This window comes from Clytia hemisphaerica, unplaced genomic scaffold (genome assembly GCF_902728285.1).
Source record: "Clytia hemisphaerica strain Z4C2 unplaced genomic scaffold, Clytia hemisphaerica genome assembly, whole genome shotgun sequence".
NCBI classification, from domain to species: domain Eukaryota; kingdom Metazoa; phylum Cnidaria; class Hydrozoa; order Leptothecata; family Clytiidae; genus Clytia; species Clytia hemisphaerica.
The window spans coordinates 67,284-78,146 of NW_027104387.1; the positions used below are offsets into that span (position 1 = coordinate 67,284).

A 10,863-nucleotide genomic window follows, 5' to 3' on the forward strand; every position below is an offset into this window, starting at 1 on the left:
CTTCAGACCTTTCCTCAGTCCACGTGTACAATTTCAGTGGTCTCCCGAGCTCGATCTTGCTTTCCGACAATCCAAGGAGTCGATCATCCAAGCCATAAACGAAGGTGTTACCATTTTCGACCCAACCCGCAAGACCTGTATCCGTCCTGACTGGTCCCGTAAAGGTATCGGCTATTTCCTCTATCAGCAACATTGTGAATGTCCAACCGATACACCAGATTGCTGCAAACTAGGATGGCGGATTGTACTTGCAGGATCTCGTTTCTTGTCAACAACACAACAACGCTACGCACCTGTCGAAGGTGAGGCATTAGCTGTCGCTTGGTCGCTCGAACAGTCCAAGTATTTCACACAGGGCTGCCCCTCGCTTATCGTTGTAACCGACCATGAGCCTTTGGTGAAGATCCTCGGAGATCGAACGCTCGACGAGATTACGAACGATAGAATTTTTCGGCTGAAACAGCGAACACTGCCATGGTCCTTCAAGATTTATCATCTACCAGGGAAAACGAACCTTGCATCCGACGCCACGTCACGCTATCCATCGGCTGTCATTGGATTATTGACTTTTGCTGACCAGGTAGAAGATGCCATTAATGCGGCCATTCGTGCTGATACCAACGCTACCTTCAACATGAGCTGGGACCAGATCATTGTTGAGACAGCTAAAGATCCATCGCTTTCCCTCCTGCTGAAGCACATACAGTCTGGCTTCGAGGAAATCCAACCTGACGAAATTGCCACAATATCCGAGTACTGGCGATATCGCGAGTCTCTCTACATATTGGATGATGTATTGCTTTATCAAGATCGGGTTGTTGTTCCACCATCTCTTCGCGAAACCGTCCTTTCGATACTTCACTCAGCACACCAAGGAGTATCTGCCATGTCATCCAGAGCTCAATCCACTGTCTTCTGGCCCGGTATGTCAAGAGATATCAGTGCAACACGTGCCAACTGTACCCAATGCAACCGAAATGCTCCATCCCAAGCGGCCATGCCTGCAGCCCCACCATCGACACCGTCCACTCCATTCGAGATGATATTCGCTGACTTCTTCTCTTATGCTGGTTCCCACTATTTACTCGCCGGAGATCGACTATCTGGATGGGTTGAAGTTTATCGTTCGCTACACGGTAGCAATAAATCTGGTGCCAAGGGACTCATCACTGCGTTACGCTCTCTTTTCGCCACATTCGGTGTACCTGAGGAGCTGTCGAGTGATGGCGGCCCAGAATTCTCCGCACATGAAACTGAATTGTTCTTGAAGAAATGGGGAGTGAGTCACCGTATTTCATCGGCTTACTTTCCCCAGTCCAACGGTCGCGCAGAGGTAGCGGTTAAGAAGTGCAAACGTCTTCTCACGGAGAATATCGACCCGAACGGTTCTCTTGACAACGATCGTTTCCTACGTGCTCTCCTTCAGATGAGGAACACACCCGACACCGACTGCAAGATCAGCCCCGCTGAAATTATCTTTGACAAGCCGTTACGTGACGCTTTCTCCTTCGTAAATCGTCTCCCGATGTACACCACCCCTCCATCCGTCCAACATGGCGCGACGCTTGGAGCAAGAAAGAGGAGGCGATGCTCACTCGGTTTTCACGGTCATCAGAACGCTTGAACCGATCTTCCCGCCAACTACGACCGTTGCTCGTTGGCGACTACGTCCTTGTCCAGAATCAACATGGAAACCATCCTACAAAATGGGATAGATCGGGTGTCGTCGTCGAGGTTAAAGATCACGACCAATACGTTGTCAAGGTTGATGGTTCCCGTCGTGTCACTCTACGAAACCGTCGATTTCTACGCAAATTTACACCGATCACTTCGACCATCGCTCGACCCACAACACCTATGAGAGTTGACAACCCGCCACTACGTCAACCATTGCATAGAACCTCCGAGGTACCTGTCCCGATCACGGCAGAGACCACGACTTCTGTACCACTTTCCACGTTTATTGAGGGTGACCAAGATTCTTCAACGTCGATTGTGAGTGATTCACCACCCTCTAACATTCAAACCGAGGGTGATAGGAGAACTGTAACTCCACCCAACGGGGACTCAGTCGCATTGTCTCGTCCCCGTCGTACAACAAGACCACCCCCAAGATATGAACCAGAGAGTGGAACCTGGTCTTGAACTACATTGATGATTTGGTTATTTACGCGAGTTATATTTGTTTGTTATTACGAACGATCCTTTGCGATCTGACACGTTAACGTTCATGATTTACTCGCTAGCTTTGTTTCATTTCTGAGGGACACTCCTTGTTGCTTGACGTCTTGCACGTCATTACTGACAGTTTACCCGGCGTACGGGTGGAACAATGACATGATATGTGTTATTTTTTTTTCTTATGTTGACATCATCTTACATGGTCTCAACGGGTGTTGATCTCATCTTATATGCTTTCAACATGGGGGGGGTATAGGATTTATGTCATGTATATACCGGGTGACCCACGAAAAAGTTCGGACCTTTCTCGGCGTCTTGAGGCCGAACAAATGTCCCAAAGTGCTCGGAATTTTGGTATTTAAAAAGTAGATATCCTAACTTAAAATTTGAGCTATCACTTTTTAAATTTGACCAACTAGTTCTCTACTTATGACCTTTTAAACTCAAAATTCACTTTTCGGAAAGTGTAAAAAACACGTAAAAAAGAGGTATTAAATTAATGCAATCAATTAGAAAATCTTTTATAAATTGACTTATTTAACGAGTTTTATGACATTAATAATTATTAAAAACACCTTTTAAAGTAGTTTTTGTTTAAACCAAGACTAGTTTTTATCAAAATTGGCACTTTCAAGGAATTTTCTCAAAAACTGTATATCAAAAACGTCTAAAAATACCTAATTTGATACCCCTTTTTTACCTGTTTTTTACACTTTCCGAAAAGTGAATTTTGAGTTTCAAAGCTCATAACTAGGGAACTTGTGCGTCAAATTTAAAAAGTAATGGCTCGGATTTTAAGTTAGGATATCTACTTTCTAAATAATAAAACTCCAAGCACTTAGGGACATTTGTTCGGCCTCAAGACGCCGAGAAACGTCCGAACTTTTTCGTGGGTCACCCGGTATCTTTCTCTTGTTCTTTAGATTAACATTCATAGTTACTATAAATAAACATATGAATAAGACATTCTTCACCATAAAAATGTGAAAAATTTAATGAAAAATGATGGGATTGTTTTGACTCATCATCTCCTATTTAGAAAATAAGTACCTTTAAGGGAACTAATTTTGGGAATTTAGGCAAAATTTGCCAAAGTTTGTTCCTGCCAAAATTAAATATTTTGCTCACTCGCCAAAATAAGTTCCTGCCAAAATTAAATTTTTTGTTTCCTTGCCTAAATAACCCTGAAATTCATCAAAATTGCTCAAAATAAGGCAAAATAGAAGAGACTTACGCTGTCATTCGCCAAAATTAAAAAAATTCACTATTCACCAAAATAAGTTCCGACCAAAATTAAAAAAATTTAGGATATTCGCTGCCTGCCAAAATTAGTTCCCACCAGAAAAGGTTCCCTCAAGGTATTTGAAAATTTTCAGAATTTGTCAACCATTTCCAATCAAGACCAAAATCACAAAAATACTTGTAATTTTTGTTAACAACTATCAGTCTAGAGATTTGTAAAAAAAATGTCTCGACACAAATGAACAAAGTAACTCATGCATGTAACATATCTTTAACCAGGACCCTAGTTAACTGGCATAACACAATCTAATCAAAAAATACAAAATCATTAATTTATTGTTTGGTAATACTGAGAAACAAACAAAAAACAATTTTCAAATACACAATACAATAATAGACAAAAATAGGCAATTCTTTCGAAAATAGATGACCTGATTTAATTTTTTCTGAGGATTAATTGACGATTGAAAATGATACTTAGATGACAAAGTATAGACAATAAGTCCCTTACGCTACATTAAAATAGTTACACAAACAAATAATTTTGGTATTAACAGTCAGAGCATTTCACAATATTAAGAACTACCTCCAAAATTACCTCTCAAAATTAATTTCATTATGATGACTGACTGATTAATTTATATAGTTTGCTTCTGTTTGCTTTCTATAATTTGTTAAAATTACCTAGCCAAAGAATTCATCTATATAGATTTGTTCAAGATTATCTACAAGCAATACTTTTTGCATTTGCCAGAAACCAGTCTTGCCAAATTAAAAATCTGGCACACTGTTTTAAAAGTAATATCCAAGCTTTCAATACTCTTTCCATTTTTAGCCAATTGAATGTACGTTATTTTTGTAAATCTCAGATTCTGTCCATGAGGTGGCAGATGGCGCTTATTTAGTCAATGACCCAGGCATAATCAATTGTATATTTTAGTCCACTTTCTACAAATGACATACATCCCAATTTCACGGTTGGGGTACCAAATATTTTCATATATATACTGATGCGATAACCCTCACAATTTCAGTTTGTAGCCTGCTGTGAGCTAGTCTCTAGTGACAGTGTGAACAATACATTATCCAAATTTTAAGATATTCCAAATATTGTTAGTGTTAGTAGCAATCTTTTCATCATCGCTGTTGATAATTCTAATCTACCAAGTCTACCAGCCAAGCCATATATATCAAGATATCCAAAGAATCCATCCAGTGACAAATTGATTCGGTGTTATAATAAAATAGCCAGAAAATTAAAGTTATGATTCAAAAGCCATCATTGCGACAAAATATTTTTGAGCATTGGGTGTTAGATGTATATATTTCAATTCTAATCACAATACATCTTGTTTGTTGAAGATATCCTTGATTTGAAGTCGCCCATCTGTTTTTGAAATGCCTAAGGAGCAGGATATATACAGAATTTATGGTTGATTATTTTGATGTTTTTTTATAATATATATATTTTACACCTAAATAAATTGAAAAAAGTTATATCGAAATCAAATGAGCGATATTAAACCGAATACTTTTCATCTGAACAAACATAAAGCCAGGTAAACTAACTGAAAACCTTAATTTCCAACAAAACACAGTCTGACAGTTCACAAAAAATAGCACAAAAACATTGAGCCAGGCCAGTCTGAAAAGAGCCAGGCCACAAAAAAGAATGGTATGGACTTAAAGTTTGGTCATATTACAATGCTAGAAAACTATTTTTAATCATCAAAAAATTCTCTAACATAGTATTTCAAAGCCATTCTTTGGGTCATTATAGCAAATACTCAGAAACCAGTCAGCCATCTTGTTTTTGCGAAATTCCTTCCTTCTGGCCAAAGTTCAAGGTTCAAAGAGCAGAAATGGAAAGAATAATTATTCTAAAATCAAACCAATCCAATTTGTTGACATATTTCATGATAATTAGACCATAATTAGCAAAATTACATTGACAAGTAGTTCTAAATTTGGTGGGCTTCGAGTTTTGGCGGCCATTTTTTTGAATCTTGTCGGCAACTAACGTGCGGATCAAAGGAAATTTATTTTTATTGTTCGAACAATGAGATAATTTTGCATAATTATGCGCTTAGACGTCTTGTTTTGGTTATAAGTCTTTGGTACAGCAAAATCCTAAGGTTTTCAATTCAAGTGTTTTGCAAAAAGTTAAAGAAGCAGAACAGAGCTTGTGGAATAATATGATTGATTAAATAATGGAAATGAAACGAATTGATGAAATTTTGTTTTGCTAAGAAATGTTTTAAATTGCCTTGAACACCTTGAGATGTTACGATAACACTGCAAAAAGATGCCCTAAACCCCTTTAATTTCAAAACAAGATAAGTTTGACAATAAAGAATTTTGGCTTAGTAGTAATATTCCCTTTCTACATCTAGCTAAAACTTAAATTACACTTTAAAACGGTTTTTACAGATGGACATAGGACAGCTAGAATGTAAATGTTTGACGTCTTCTTTGACGTCAATTAATGCTTATGTGAACAACACAAAAAGTGATCTTACGAGAATATTTATAACTTTAAATTCATTTGAGGTAATTCTGCCAAAGTTTGAGAAATGTTTGGAAATAAAATGTACAATACTCACAAAAAAAATTAAAGCAGCTCAATTGAATAGAAAAATGTACGTTAAAGGTTTTAAAATAGGGGCGTTTTTTGACACACCCGGTATATTAAAAGGCTAGAATCTTCAATTCTGATAATTAGAATGTTCAGAGCAAACTTGAGTTCCACTAAAAAGTCTTATTTCATCGGGCGAGCTCAGAATTTCTTTTGATACATTTTAAAAAGAAATCAAAAGACTTTAATGACCAATTACCGACACATTCTACTCCTGTTTTTCTTTATACCTCCATGGTTCAAATATATATTTTTCCCAATTACACGATTAAGAATCAAACAAAAACAAAATTTATGTTCATCAAAGAATTATTCAACAATGATAGCTGAAGATAAAAGATTTAGAAGTTATACTTACTTAAAGCGAGTATTGAAGTCTTCAGATTAAAATGTTTCGAAATCACTAATTACCAACTCTTTAGGCTTTTTCAACCAAAATGAAAAATCATTTTGAAAATCAGCTCCCTCTAAAGAGTTTCAGGGAGTACCCGACTCTGCAATTCCGCTAATTTTCTTCCAAATTTCCGTCAAACCGTCTATAAAAGGACCAAAATTCCACCACCGAAAATTCCTTTGAAATTCAAGATTTTTGTCAAAAATTCCGCGGGTTTCGAATATTTTCGCCAAATTCCGAAATTCCGAAAGACATTTTGCAAAATTCCGTTTTCTGCACTAAAATTGTTCAACTCAATTTCCGAGATTCCGTCAAAATTTTCGTCAAATTCCGCCATTCCGTCCGAAAAAAAGAGCCGATTCTGCTCTTCCGCCAACTCCTAAAGAAAACTACTTGGTGACTTTGCACTTGCACTCAAACAACCTCTCAGCCAGCTTTTTCTGATAGAATAAAATCAAGCAAAGACATTGTGCTCCGCGATTTTGTTGTTGTTCTTTCCAACCAAAGTCGTTTCGGTTTCGAGAAGCTTTCAAAACAGACTTATATTTTTGATAGCGTTAGGTACTAAAACAATGACACACTTGAAATGCACCTTGACATTTCGAGCCGAAAATAGGGGGACAGCAGTAGAACAATTCAATTGACAATCTAGAACACAACTTATCTCCCTACAGCGCTATCGGTGGTGTGTAAAAGAGATCAGGTTTCTAGATTTTTAGAGCTCATCTGAGGTTTTTGTAAACTCTTTGATTTAGGACTTCTCATAGCAGTACAACCCGAACATTTTGATTCAGATAATTTCCTTTAAAAAGACTTGAAGCAGTATCAGAAAGATTTAAAGGCACCACCACGGAAAGAATTGGATAAAGTTATGATTACCGAAGTTCTTCTGTAAAAGGGATTGTGCGCTAATCAGAGACTTTGGATTAGAAATAAGCAAAAAAACCTGTTTTTCAGTCAATGTTTACCGCATACATTAGATAAATCTCTGATATTCTATCAAACGGAAATACAAGTCTGTCTCGATTGAATATCAACGAAGGTGAATCCCCTTAAAAAATGTGGAAGTTTCGATAACGTCAAGAATAAATGTCATCGAAAATCAAAAATGCGTCATTTCAATATATCCATCTGGAATCATTTCCAGATATGCTACAGACCTTAATTCAATAAGATTATAAAAGAATGCATTGGGCTTAAATTTTTCTTACCACAGTCCGTGTTTAGAAAGGACACCGCACTTTAAAAAGGTGTCCCTACTTTGACGCGGTTTCCCTTTATTTTTCTTTCATATTCTAAATGAATGAATGATTCTGGATAGTAAATTAATTCTCCTTGGTCTGAAACGAAAGAATTGTGTGATACAAAATTTGCTTAAGAAAACAAGAAAATTGAGCCCAGCCTTTTTTTTTAGACGCAAAACGGACTCAAAAACGGATGTTGTATTTTTACTCTTTTTGATAAATATTGTGTCATATCGTAACACTCGCCGTATCTCTTTAAAACAAGGTGTGGTCCTAGCTAATTAAAAAAAACTTATTACACACTATATTGGTTTCTACGAGGGGCAAATCACTAAAATAAATCTCGTACACAATTTTATGAATCAACAAGAGCCGCAAAGATGCGGATAAATATTTCCTCCGCAAAAGCCTCAAATAGCGAGAAAGCTTTTTAAAAAAGCTTTAAAAAATTTCAAAAAGATTTGCCCAAAAATTGAATCAATTGGCTATACAAGTGTCCTTGATCAATTCAATAGCTATCACAAAGGAAGCAAATAATGTAAATGTATTTCAATGGTATTTTTTGTTTATTTTTTAGTTCAAGCATTTTTTGAACAGCTATTATAATAAATATATAATATTTTCACAAGTCAAGTTCTAACAAAAATGTAACCATTCGTAAAAATAAGTAATGAAAGGTTTCTAACAACTTTCATTTATTCCCATAAAAACAAAAAATATGCACCACTTCTATTTTTCCGAAATAAAACTTTACACAATCATATCATTTTGTGAAAATTTATGTCCATTATTCTCCATGCAAAATAGTGTCTGATAACAAACATTGAATCATCCACAAAACATACAATTCCGTTAATCCAAAAGTACAATCAAATTCAAAGGTACAATCATGAGAACATTCACCAGTGATGCTAAAACCAGAAACGTAACATGATACATTGCAAACAGGATAGAACGTAAACATGATAAAACGTAAATAGCATACAACTTTAGCGGGATATAGTGTAAACAGGGTACAGCATAAATAGGATACATCATAATCAGGATACAGGATATATCGTTAACAGGATACAGGATACACCGTTATCGGGAGAAAGGTAAAGCAGTATGACTTTTTCCCAACATTTTGATCAAGATCCGACCTTTATTTTGATATTTGTTTTTAACTTTATGCAGCATGTTTATCATGAAGAATGAATAACGATTCGTGAAGATTAATAAACGTGTAATATGTATTCGACTTTGCTGAGTTTTCGTGACAAATGAATGTGCATCCAAGTGTAAAGCTTAAAATGAAAAAAACAAACAATTAAATTAGAGGATTTTTGATAAAAGAAAATAAACGTTTATAAGAGTCGATAGATTCCGCACTTATGTACTTCCCAATTCTCTCAAAGGTAACGAATCGAGTGGGGATTGAACCTACGACCTCTCGCTTGGCGGGCGATTACTCTCCCAACTAAGCTAAGATTTAATTTATCAAAAGTTGCAGACAGAAATTTCAAGATGTATGTTCGGAACAAAAAGGACCCTTATACCCTTATGAAATTTTCAAAACCATTTTTCCAATTTCTTCATAGTGAAAAAAGATGACTAGAAATTGAATAGTTAAATTTTGTTTATACTCACGATTATAATGCAATTCAATATCCAAAACATGATTTATAATTGACAAGGTATTATTCCCATACGTTTCTGTCGAGGGTGACATCATACCGAATGACGACTTTGAAATAAATTTGATCCAAATTCACCATGAAAAACACCAACAATAATATCACTTTTGTCCATATTTATTTATTGTTCTATTAAAGTTAAATATCATTTTTAATCATTGTTCATTATCATTCTGTGGTGCATGAAAAGTATCAATTCATTTATATTTTTACAGTAGGTTTCAGAATATAAGTTTTGACTAAAATAAGACATTCTAAATGAAAAAATCAAATCAGTAAACAAAGAAATAATACAAAACTAGAATAGTAAAATAACACAAGTTTATTTCAATAATTTAAAAATTCTAAAAAAAAATCTTAAAAAATCTTATCGACTGTAATAAATGCTTCATTAATAAAGGAAAGAAACACATAATCAAGAAATGCTTTTCTAAACATTGAACAATATTGTTTAGTCCATTTTACCAGGACTGAATTTTATTAGCATCAAAAGAAAATTTAATGTTAACAAAATTTCAAAAGAGTGAAGTCTCAGGCCTTTCTTCTCACAAGTGATTTCTATTCCTATTAAAATTCAGTATAACAAAAGACAAACTCTACAAAAATATTAACTAAATACTAATTTTAGCATCTTATAAATTCATTCAAATAAAACATATCTTTTTATTTCATGTATGACCTATCACAAAGCCTCTTATATTCTTGGAAAATATCTCAAAATTTAAGCAGCTAAATAAGACAAGCGACAAGCCTTTAGTTGAGAATATTTAAACATAGATTTCACTGTATGTATGGTGATAAAAGAACTCTCTATTTTTATATGAATGATCAAAATGACCATTACATGTCACTTTCGTTCATTATACAAAAATAAACTACCTTAATCTTTGAGGTTTGTGCCTAACAATGAAAGTTTAGATAGGATTCTATATGGCATAAGTTTGCAGCTACTGAAATATCTAAGTTGTCAGTGACTGTATTTTTAAGTCCTAGCTTGAAACTCTTGAAGATACCCAAACTTGTGCCATTTAAAAGCCTACTGCGTTTAAAGGAGTCCCTTGACTCCCACCCCCCCCCACCCATCCCTATTGTATCATAAATTGGAAATCAGAATCCCTGTTTTCTATTAATAAAACATAAAACTATCAAAAAATTTCAATTTTCAAAACATCGTGATCTGAAAGGCATGTGCAAAATTTAAGACCATCCACCAAGGCATCATTAAGGGAGCTATTGAGGAAAATATGATCAATGGCACCTCCATCTACATGTGTTGGAAAATCTACGAGTGGATTGAAATCTTGAAGGCAGTATAATAGATTTCGTTTTTCTTCACTTTCTTTCAGTAGGTCAATATTAAAATCGCCAAAAATAATATCGATATCTGGAAACTCAGATAGCACTGTGTGTAGACTAGAAAAAAAAGAGGTCAGTGTTTCTTGATGACTGCGGTAGAGTAAAAGAATGTTGAAAGTCCTGTCACAGTATGTA

The 10,863-nt window shown here is 35.4% G+C and overlaps 1 long non-coding RNA gene across 1 annotated transcript; it reads right to left on the reverse strand.

The window, feature by feature from the left end:
- Positions 1-8,931: 8,931 nt before the first annotated feature.
- LOC136819490 (uncharacterized) lies at positions 8,932-9,503 on the reverse strand. Its single transcript, XR_010848444.1, has 2 exons — positions 9,326-9,503; positions 8,932-8,982 (listed from the first exon to the last, which is right to left on the reverse strand). It is a non-coding gene; the product is annotated as an uncharacterized lncRNA (long non-coding RNA).
- Between the last annotated feature and the right edge of the window lie 1,360 nt (positions 9,504-10,863).